Raw genomic sequence first — 12,636 nt, 5'->3', positions numbered from 1 at the left:
GCATGGTGTGAAGGCTGCTGGGTAAAAACAGTACTGTCGTGAGCAGTCTTTTCCCAGCTACCTGTGTAACGCTGGAGCGTGGGCAGTGCCCAGGTGGCTTCCACTCCTCGAGGGAAGCCGAACAGCACCAGGCCCTGGGTAGGAAACAACCCTGCACAACAAATGCCTTCTTCAGCTCCTGTAAGGGCTGTTCCCAATTCCATGCAGTTTGCACTGTAGGGAGGCGAGGGGATTGCAGCTCGACTCTCTATAGCCGAGAACAGGAGGCATTAATCAGCATGGACTCTTCTGCTTGGCTCACTCTCCCAAATACCCTAATTACTTCTGTGGGGGAAAACAATTCCATCCACACCTTCAAATCATCCACTGGAATCAAACAGCACATGAAAGGGACCAGGAGATAAAAGGGCAAAAATGTGTAAGATGGGTGAAATAATACTTTGTTGCTTTTTTTCTATTGAGTTCAACTTTTTTGCTTTCACTTGGTAATTTGCTACCTAGGGACAAGGAATTGTCAGAAAAGATTGATTGATTGATTAGTCCGATTATTAAAAAATTCTGTTGTGTATTCGGCAACCTACCACAGTCTCTGCTCTCTCTGATTCCTGCCTAGGTTAGTTGGTAGATGGAGGAGAATAAATAAAATGTTCTTTCTCTAATTTCTGTGCAGTGTGGGAAAGTACCTTGTGACTGATTACTTACTACTGTCAAGGAAGTGCACTACAACTGAACAATTTTGATGTCCTGGAGTATTTTATTTGAATGAATTCTATGGGGATGTTGAAATAAGCAAAACCACTAAACATAATTGGTGAGCGAAAGCCAGCTTTAGGAAGCAGGGCTCAGAAGCAGGTACTGCAATGCAAATTAATTCCATTTATTTCTACACCAACATCATGTTTTATGCTTGGAAATTGATTTGAAAGGTGATTGTTGGATATGTGAGAGGAAACCCTTAAGCATTTACCCTTTCACTCTGTTGAATTGACAAGAATGCCTGATGGCCACTGAGCAGGGACCCATGGTTTTGTAACATCTATTGTGGCTTGTGCTTGTGCCCTCTGCAGGGCAGTAACAACAATAATGGTGGTAAAATAGCTAACTATGCGTTTAGCACTTTACCTATAATAAGTTATTTAATTTCCTCAACAACCTCTAAAACACGTACAGTCATCATCCCCTGCTAAGATACCCTTTCATCGAGGTTACATAGCTGTTTAGTAAATGTCTCAGCTAGTTCCTAGTATGCCAGCCAAATGTAACAAACTCTTGATACATTCAGTGAGTGGATACATACTGTGAGGACAACAGGGCTCAGGGAATGGAAGGGAGTGCTTCCAGGAAACCATGGCGGAAGCATCTGGTCAGGGGCTTTCTACGGAGGGTCATCCTGCTAGAGAAGGTTAGTACAGAGAGGACATACTGTATATTTGTTAAAAGTAGATGAGGGGATTCTTAGGAAAGGGGGCAAAGAACACCATGCTAATGCTTAGTATAGTTTATCTGTGGTATCTAAAGTAGATTGGTGGTTACTAGAGGCTGGAGAGAAGAGGGAAGATGGGAAGTATTGCTTAATGAGTAGAGAGTATAAGGTTTGCAAGATGAAAAAGTTCTCTAGATCTGTTTCTCTACAATGTGAATATATACTATGGAACTGTACACTTAAAATTGTTAAGATGATAAGTTTTATTTGTTTTTTTTTTAATAACAGCTGAAAAAAAATGAAAGTTATTCCGATCTTTCCTTTCACTATAAACTGCATACATCCTGATGACTCATTTAAGACATAGGTTCAATCTGGATTATGCCTGAAGTTAAGAGCTGTACAATTAATATACAGGTAAAGGTACTTTGTAACTTCACATAACTGTTTTAACAGTGCCAAGGTGATACAGAACAGTATGCTCTGTTACAATCTGTTTTTCAGTTCTTCCCTCAAAATCATATTAAGCATGTCCTAAGCACGACATACTCTATCTGGAATGTTATGTCTTCCCTTCCAATGCTATACAAGTTAATTTCCTGAACAGCTTGACTTTAATTACATCTTTATGGTCTGATGTAGAACTTTTTGCTAAAGTAGAAAATCAGGAGAGTTATACTATTAAAATCTGTTTATTTATTTTTAATTTATCTAAAGTCTTACCTGACCATTGAGGTGACTCAGGCATTCTCCAGACTATCATGTGAAAGGCTTCCCTCCGGGACTCTCCTCCTACCCCAGGCATCTGCCCTGGAGCGTCTGGGCTGCGTCTGCCTCCCTTCCTACCAGTGTTGCTGTGTGATTCTCTGCATAGATGGCAATCGTAACTCTCCTTGACCAGCCATTCGTTCCTGATTTCAAAGCATACGTGATGCTTAGTACTGTCAACTGAAAAAGAATATAAACTAGATGTTCCATCACCAGAGAGGATTTATTTAAGAAGAAGGGTGGGTTGCAACGCCATGTATGCAGACATAGCAAGCCACATGCGCACTGTGGCCTGCATGCCAGACAGAGGAGTATTTATGGAAGAGAAAAGGAAGAAAAGGGAAGGGAAAGTTAGATTTCTTCTCTGGGTTTTCATCTGTCTCAATCTGACGACTTTGGATAACTGTATCTCCTTTTATTAGCCTCACTCCCAACTGTGGGTTCTGACAGTTTCGTTATAAGATTTTAGTCTGAGGATTCAGGTTGCCTTTCTGTTCACTTGAGCTTGATTTGACCCACTTTCGTCTACTGGATTCTGACTCTGGGCATGAGCCATGAAGAGGAGGCCTCTTGGCCACCCACCAGCTGACTCCTCACTTTTTGATGGCGAAATGTGCTTCACCAGCCTTGCCTTTCTTCTTCCATAAATATTGTACTGTATTAGTAAAAGTGTCAAGGCAAAACAATGGTCTAATAGCTCAGATAGAAAAATTGTTAATAATTGTGTTTGCATCACACCTTTGCATTACAAATGCATCATATTTGTAATTCAGTTTTTCTTCCAAATCATATAAATGTTTGAATTCAGGGTTTTTTATTTTATTATTATTGCCTGCCAGTAAATGACATTATTTTTATTCTCCAAAAATATATTTGAATCTTATAATTTTCAATTATCATGGCATGGACCTAAGAGAGGTCTCTTAATAGCTGTTTCAATTAAATTGTGATTTAAAGACTAGCACGCTGCCCCCCCACCATCGAAAAATATGTACCATATATTTTTTATCATCCAGATATTTAGGATTATATAATAAATTTACCTCATTTATTTAGAAGTTATTTCCATATATGCTATATATTTTAATGGCTCAACATATTTACCAAAGAAGTTATCTATCCTATTACAGGGGCTTTCAGGCCTCTGTAATAACCAAACCATAACAAAAGGTAACTGACATATTGATTACCTGTTCTTATATTATTTGCAACTCTACTGGGGATTTTATGTAAAACCTGGGTGCTTTTCTGTTGCATAATTTCTCAGAATTTCATTGTGTAATAAGATTTCCCCCTTTTAATGGTCCTTTTGTAAGATACATTTTTATTGTTGAAATGTAGAATTTAAAAAATATTTCCAATTTAAACACTCCACAGAGGTACTAAATATCACTGAATAGAATGTACTTATGTGAATTTCTGTGCTCATATCTGAACACTAAATCAATACATATTTCAGTTACTAGTCCCTTTATGGGGGAAAAGTAAGGGTGGATCACCCAGCAGAGAGAGACTGATTACAATTCTCAGACATTTTCTCCATCCTTAATTCTCTAATCTCTTGCAATCTACTGTTTGAAAATGACCAAGTTTGCCTGAGAATTAAAGCCCCTTTCTAAATGTGTGTTGTATATAGAAACAACTAATACATCTAATAGAGATATCGTAAGAAACAACAACAACAAAAAACACTGTTTCATCTGGCATTTTTACAAAGGGTAGCCACACCAAATAATTACAATTACCCTATGATATACACTATGCTATAAAATGACTAACCTGTGGAATCAAGAAACTTGAATAAGTATGCCTGTGGATATCAGAGATTTCATAGACGATGTGACATTTTAGCTTAAAAATGTCTAAGCCTTTATTCCAGTAAGGATTTTTAATTATTTCTAATGTGAACTTTAAAAATTGCTATATTTTCAAGCAACTTGGGTAGCACCTGTGAAAGGAAATGGGAGATCTCAGGATGGGGCAGGGGACCCGTCAGACAGCAATTCAGATCCACCAGGTCCCGGGCGGCCCACCGAGGGCCCTGGGGCGCACGCTGCCTGCAGAGGAGCCCTGAATGGGGAGAAAACATGGAGGCCCTTGTACTGCCACCTTGCTCGGGCATTCGCTAGGGCATGCCTTCCAAACAGCATGGGCTTGGCCATCGGCGCCACTCTTGGGCAGTGGCCAGAGACCATCCCAAGAACAATGTGACCTTAGTTTGAACCCTGAGGCTAACCCAGAAAAGCTAATAGCTGGCAGCTTTCATTCAACTGTTCTCCCCAGATCTGGGAAGTAAGTCCTTTCTCGGAGGGGAGTCTGAGCAGTGTGCCTGCATGTCTGCTACAGCACTTGAATGAAAGGAGTTGTTAAATCGGTCTACTATAAAATCTACCCATCATTGTAGTCAATATGGACCCCAAATATGTCTCCTTGGTATAAAGATGATCTTGAACTGATTGATTTTAAGAAACAGAGGCAGAGGAGAAGCTCTAAAAACAGAATAGAGATTACCCATTTGTAAGAGACTTTTACACCCTCTCTGTACTAGGAAGGGGAAGGTGACTAAATTTCTAGAATCTTTTATTGGTGGAAAAGGCATCAAAAATCTGCTTTTCCTGATAGCCTTTCATGATTGGATCCTCCCACTCCCCAACATCATTTGTCGTTGTTGTTTTTGGCTGGAGTTGGTATTTACGGTGATGGCTTCTTTGGGGAGTTAGGCATTCAGTTTTCCTGGTTACCTCCCATATATACAAGAGGTATACATGTCATTAAACTTCTGTATATTTTTCTTTTGTTAATCTATCTTCTATTACAAAGTGGGAAGGGTCTCAGCCAACAACCTGGAATGGTAAAAAAATGATTTTTCCTCTCATACAATAGTATACAGTAAAACATCATCCACTTGACTATATTTTAACTGTTTGGTCAGGGTCGTTGTGACTAATTTAGTCTTAGATTTGCAAAATTATTGGTGAACTCAACTTGGGCCTAGATAAATAAATAAAGCATAGACATGCAGGTGATTTGGTTTCTCCTGAAACATAAAAAAACATTGTATTGTGGCTGTTCCTAGCACCTACTTATAATATCATTATCAGTGATCTGTACTTATTTTTAGTGTAGTGAAATCTCATCATATCCTTCCCTTACCCTTGACTAGATGGAGTTAGATGGTGCAAAGAAGAGCCATATAATGCATGTGGGACATTAGACATATCCCAGCAACATTAATCTCTGAGCTTTCTGCCAATAGAAAAGCCCAAAGACACCTAAGTAGCCATGAGGGAAACAGATTTATGAGACAGTTGAGCAGAAATTCCTTAAAGTTAAATTCACATTAAAGTTACAATCATCTCCTTGACAAAAAGGGGTAGCAATCTTTCCAAAATTCCCCTGCACCCTTTTCCAGTATTTTCCATTGGCCGAGAACTGTCTGAGTGTCCAGCTAGATAAGTCCTAGCTGTGACATGATAGAAAAGCACACAGCTTGGCACCATAAGACCAGCACTCAAATCCATCTTTGTGGTTAAGCATCTATATGACTGTTGATAAATTAGGTGAAATGCGTGAGCCTGGATTTTCTCATTGGTAGAATGTTAACAGGGCTTATACAGGGTAACTGTGTTAATCAAAAGACATGTGGGAAAGTGTTTTGGAAATATTCATTATGCTTAAAAATGTAAGAAATTAATGGGAATGTTTGGCTGAGAGGGATACTAAAATTGGTTGCAGTACAGTCAGACGAGACATGCAAAGAGGTTTGCCCTCTACGACCCTTGATGACATAGAGTAGAAATGTCCTGGTCTCCCTCTGTTACTGAGATTGTCATCTGAAATCTACACCCTGCAACACCCAGCACAAGCTCCTCCTCCTGCGTGAGACTTTTCCAATCATCTAAGGTGTTTTCTACCTACTGATTGTATTAAAAATTTATATTAATTTTTTTGCCTTCTATTATTTGGTTAATTTTGTGTACTTTCAAAATACATAATGGGGAAAATAATACTACCTGACTTGGAATCAGGAGAGAAGAGTTTTTGTCCCAGGTCTTCATTTTACATCTTAGTCTTTATTGCAAAATAGGAACATAAACAGAATGAGTTCTATGATCACTTTCTGATAGGGAAAAAAAGCATATTTGTTATTCTACCGCTTTGTGTTTCCTCCTGTGGGACATTCTAAGTCTGTGTGTGTGTGTGTGTGTGTGTGTGTGTGTGTGTGTGTGTGTGTGTGTTTCTTATGAAACACTCCTGGGATCTTATTTCCAGTTTTACACCATGCTGTTTTAACCCCTGCAATCATGTTCGAAAGTAAAAATAAAATCTCCTGCTGACAAAGTGGCCCTGTGTGAGGGTAAGATCTGTGAAGCCTTCTCAGAGACTCAAACGCCTTTCTCCAAGCCCTGTGTGAGCCAGGAATGCAACCTGCAACAGCTAATATTTTAGTAAGATACATCTCAAAATTATTCAAACATATTGATTTTAAGAAATTTAAGGCATTTCATTTTTCAGACTCAGAATATGAACAGATGATCAAAATTGTAAGTCAAAATAAATAGATTGTATAAATCTTTTAATGGGTTCTAAGCCACAAGAGTTTACAATTTCGGTTCAGAATAATTAAATTTGGCTTGCTAACTTCATCCTGCCCTAAGATTCATCAGGCAAGTTAGTACACAAGCACTCCATCTCGGTAACATTTGTTAGAAAGTCTCACATCTTTAAGCTTTTCTGAACTTCACAAGCCAAGCTCCAACCTTGAGGAACCCTGCAACATGCATTCTCTGTGTTGTTCCACACTTAGGATGGTTAGTGATTCTGAGTTTCTCATATCCATTGAAAACCTGAATCTTCATTTAGAGTTACTCTTCAATCTCTACATGTATAATGATGAAAATATGAATAACACAGTATATCAATGTTTGCCAATCTCTTTGCTTATCTTCATTCTAATAACTTTGCTGGTGAGGTCTTTGAGTCTGTTGATACCGAGCCCAAAATGAAAATCCGCATCCCTTGTGCTTCCTATCCTTTTGCCCATGAAATGTTATGTAGGATTTGTCTTTAGTATGTGTGTCTGGTATTTGTTTATGCTTATGAAACACCACCTTTGTTTTATCTTCTGTAATTGATAATTATTTACTTATTTTTTCTCATAGTTAGGATCTCAAGCCTAACACTGGGCCAACTATTTATTAACATTGGATGAAAACCTAAATTTATATTTGCTTAAACTAGATCAGTCTGCTTTCTCTTAAGCATTTTCAATTTCCTCTTTTTTTCCCCTTTCTTCCATCTTCTTTTTCCTCTTTTTAATTGTTTTCATTTTTCTCTTCCATCTATACAAATCTACTAATACATTTTAGAGGCAAAGAAGCATATAGTTTCTTGGCATTCAATTCAAACTTACAGCACTTTAACCTTGAATGCTGCCAAGACTTTCCCATGTGCCTTGGGTCCAGGTGTTGTTGCTAAGATACATGTTATTAATCTTCCAATAAAAAAAGATAGAGGTCAGGGTGTGAAGAAGGTATGTTTACTAAGGAATCTTGGTGATGGATTTTTTTAGAATTTGGAGCACTTCATGTGATTAGAAGATATTTTAACTTTTTCAATTGTTTTTTTTCCATTTTTATTTGATAAAGTATCTCAATTCAAAGAGAAAAGGCTGCACATTTTTATAAATTGCAGGATACCATTTTTTGAATTATAGGCACAGAAAGTTAACAGATTGTTCAAGATTACAGATCGAGCCAGTTATGTAGCTAGAACTTAAATGTAGGTATTGTGGCTACATAACCTGCAATTTTAATGATCACTTCATACTGCCTTGCACATGTCTTATTCAAATACTTCTGAAATTAAGTAATGGTATAGAAAAGCAAAATAAGAGCATGATATATTCATTGGAATTTGTAGCCAATAACAGAGATCAGAATTTTATGTGACTGAGTACATGTGCTGGGTCCATAACATTATAATGGGGCCTTTTATGATTAAACCATACAATGAGATTTTTGTGTTCTAAAAACTTAGATGAGTCCATGAAGAAGGTAAAAATATGTGTGTATGTTCAAAGAGCCTTTCTTTATCTACATTCAATAGCTGATAGAATATTTGAAATTGCTGCTAACCTCTCTATACAACGATTTAATCAAGTGCAATATCCCTTTGGTATGCTAATTATCATGATGACACTTGGGACTTCATTAATTGGGTTTTTTTTTTTTGCTGTTTTATTGACAGTCATATAAAGTTCTCTATTACTGTGAATGGTCACACACTACGACACTACATTACAACAGAAAAGTAATTATCTTTATTGGACAACATCGAATATATCAAGTTAAATGTCGATGGTATGTAAACTTTGTTATTAGAATTTAAAATGTCCCTTTTTTATTGCCCTATGTGTATGAACATCTTTAGATGAGCTTTGCACTTCAGCTAGAATATAAATTAGCAAATGATAATTTGTTAATAAAAATATAAGGAATGTAATTATAAAGACCTTACATATATCTACCTCAGTTGAACTATATGTTATTTTTTTCTGTCAAGTTTTATGAAATATTCTATGCTCTTAAAAATGGTGCAAGCTTTACCTATGAGTAGCTCATGTATCTGTTTATAAACTATTACAATTTACAAGTATTGAGCTCAAAATTTATTTGGGTCTTGCAGACCATGGATCCACTGACCTGGTTAGTTAGAATATTTTTTTTAACCTGGTAAAATATAAATCAGGCTTTGCAATTTTAACCACAAGTAGGATAAACTAAGTGAAAACAGATATAAAGAAGCAGGTGAGGCTCAAGGTAGAGTATAAGCCCTCCTTCTATAAATAATAGAATACAGTCCTGCTGGTATGCTATTTGTTAATATGCACTTCTGGGCTGCTTTATTAAAAAGCTAGTCAAGGAATTCCAACATCTCCCAACCTCCAATGGCAAGAAAATCAGAACTCTAGACCTGCATTGGTTAATGAGTACCCACTAAGCATAGGCTTCGTGAGCCCCTGGATGTGACGTGTTGGGACTCAGATGTCGCTAAGTATAAAGTGCATCTTGGATTTCAAAGATTTAATACAAAACGGAGAAGACAGGGTATTTCAGTCATAACTTTTACATTGATTACACCTTGAAATAATAGCATGAACAGACTGGGCTGAATAAAGCATTGCTACATTGAATGCGACCTGATTTTTTTGTTGCTTAACGTGGCTATGAGGACATTTAAAATTATACAGGTGGCTCCCTTTATATTCTGTTGTATTGAAGAGCTATGCTCTAGACCTTGCAAAGGAGCATCAGGGCCTGAGGGCCTATGCGTCAGCTTTGGGGCTCTTTTTCGGGGCTCCTGCCGAAGGGTCATAGCCTGTCTCACAGCTCGTCACTGTAAGGGAAAGTCAGAGAAGGTACGATGAGAGACAGTGAAGTGAAGTGAGAGAGATCGCTGGCTCCTCTCAGGAAGGAACGTTTAACAGGACAAAAGAAGAATAGCAGGTAAGAAGCAGGCTTTCCTTGCTTCCTGGTGAAAAGCCTGGCCTATTTACCATATGAGAGAAGGGAGAAGTGGATGAGACAGGTGATCCTACCGGGCTAAGGCAAACCCACCGCCATCTTCAGGTAAGTGCTCCCCCAACAGCAAATAGGAAACTGGATTTATGTTCCTGGGACAGGAGAGCCGTGACGTGACACACCTCCGGCAGTGGCACGCATTACAATAGATCATTTGGTTTCGAAGAACGTGGAACCTCTCCTATTATTAAATTCCCAGGGAAAAATTAAAATGCATTATTTTTCATAAATTAGAATCTGTAAAAATTAAGTTCAAAATTCTTCCCAGTTCTTGTTCTGCATACTCCTCTTCAGACGGCCCTGCCTCAGAAGCCTAATTAGATTTTAGATTTCTTCTGGAGCAAAGGCTACCTGGCTAGTATTAAAATAAATTACTTTTCCCTTCCCTGTGCTAGAATCACGCCTCTCCGTTCACAGTCCTGGAGGCGCACATGCATCCTTACAGGAGGAGCGGCAGCCCAGCCTCACTGACTTTGGATTTTGCTACGGAATGCGCGGTGGTCCATGAGATTTGAGGAAACAGGGCCCTTCCCATGACCAAGCGGAAATCGAAGGGTGATTGTGTGGTTTGGGTAAGCTCGTTCCCGTTTTTCAAATCTAATCTTTACTGTATTTTTATTCCATTACCATTTAGTCCCCATATACTCCCCACCCCGCAGTGATCACCGCAGTGTTGTCCATGTCCGTGAGTCCTTTTTCGTTTCTGCCCAATCCCTCTCTCGCGTTCTTGACCACCGGCGTGAAAATGGCACGTCACAGATGGGAGTGGCTCAGCCCGGCCTCTGAAAATCTCACTGCGTCCCACAGAGGCGAGCAGAGTCCCGGCGGGTGTAACAGCGGGGAGAGGCAGTTATTACTATCAACCATTGATCGCTTATGTTATTTGGTGCTGCAGGGGTTTCGTCTGGAGCAACAACTGTGAGTTGGTGTGTTGCTTATGCTTTCCAATCATGGATTCAGTGGTAATTAGAGAAAATTATGGTCCTGAAACCCAGAGCACAGTGCAGAGCAAACCCACATACTCTCAGGAGCCCGAGACCATTGGAGAGGCTTACTGGCATGTGAGGGGAAGGAGGAAAGAAACAAGATAAATTATGAGGACACTTAGCAAACATCTTGGTCTCAGCCTCTCAGTTTGTTCATTGCTTGTGTCAGTTGTTCAGAGTCCTTCCATGAGAGGGGCGGGAGTGAAGTTAGGAGAGAATCTGAAACGTTTATTCCCCTCCAGGCCTCTTTCTTCCCGGAGACTAGAATAGTAGCATTGTTCCTTAAGGAAAAATGTGGGGTAGGATAATAAGTATCACCCTATCAACTACCAAAAAAGCAAATTTGACTACCTTGTGAAAATCAAAGTCAAGATATATGCCACTCTTAATTAGGTGATTAACGTTTATAGGAATGTAACATCCTTCTTGTTATGTTTAATTGCCAAATTTTCCATTGTGTTTTCTATATTTTGTTTTACAAATATATTTTGTGCCATTAACTTAAAAGAAAGCATGATGTTATAAGTAACATTAACAGTGTATGGCACCTATAGAGTACTTCATCATTACCAAATTACTTTCACATACAGTATTCCCAAATAGTGTTTCTCACTGCGTCCTTGGAAAGTTACACAGGCCAGTTATTATCATATCAGTTTTAAATGTGAGGAAAGAGCTCAGCCAGGATTATGTAATTAGAAAGTTTCTGAGTTTTAGCTGAGATTCCACAACTTCTGTATATTATTTGGGGCTCTCTATACTATGGGCTTTTCATACTAAGACTTCATTGACGGCCACACATACCTTCTCTGCGCCCCAACCACTTACATACAAACATGAAATCTGAGTTACGTGCGTGTTGTTCTGGGCGTCCTTTCGTCTTAGCTATTATCACAATACTTCATGTTTGTTTTCCCCCCTAGTTTCGTAAGTAGGGGCCAGATTCCACAAGGATAATCCCTTCATCATTTTTAGAAACTGGTTCTAGCCTCACTTCATTAAGTCCCATAAATACTGCCTTTAAGTGAGCCACTAGGAAGTAAACATATTTTAGTAATCTGAGAATGTCTTTCTTCTTGGAACGTAAAGATAGGTTTAAGATTAATAACAATGCGTTATATCCATTGACTAAAATACATTATTATTAAGTTACCTTGGGCCAAACAGATCATTCTCAAGGAGAATACAAATGGCCTCCTGTGAGCCATAGCCCCACCTTCCCACGTACACACACTACTTCAGGTACAGTGACTTTTCACCACCTTTGCCATGGTGGCCTTCTTACTGCAGATAACCCAGGTTATACAGTGCAGTCATACAGCTGGTCAAGGGAAAAGAGGTGATACAAATATAGCTCTATAACAAGATTCTTAACCTTGGCTGGGCATCAGAATTGCCTGGGGGAAATTTTTCAATCGCAATCCCATAGACATTCATTTTTTAATAATTTGGGGTAGGACTGGGACATCAGTATTTAAAAAATAAAAAAACAAGCAAAAATTGCTGGAATCTAATGTCTAGCCAGGATTTAAAAATCTGGGCTCCTTAAAATTATGTCATGCCTGTACCTAATAGGTCTTAAATGCACAGATTTCAGGAAGCTCACTGCACGGCAGCACAGAAGTGCGGGTGCAGCAGTCACGTTCATTAAGGCTTGCCTGAGCCAGTAGAATAAGAGAAAGAGGGAGGCATTGCCTTAACGGACAATCTGCCAGCTGGAGGGGGAATCGGGTGCTCATTCCATTTCATGGCCACACAAAACATAGCAATACACCCACTCTACCTATCACGTACTCTTCCTGTATTAGTTACTGCCTCCGTACAGGTAACTAGGATTCTACTCAGTAACACAGCTTGGCTGCTGCCTTTCAGCTCA

This window comes from Pteronotus mesoamericanus, unplaced genomic scaffold, assembly GCF_021234165.1.
Source record: "Pteronotus mesoamericanus isolate MK-2021 breed Mesoamerican mustached bat unplaced genomic scaffold, CSHL_Meso_final contig_84, whole genome shotgun sequence".
Taxonomy (NCBI): domain Eukaryota; kingdom Metazoa; phylum Chordata; class Mammalia; order Chiroptera; family Mormoopidae; genus Pteronotus; species Pteronotus mesoamericanus.
This window is presented reverse-complemented; position numbering follows the sequence as displayed.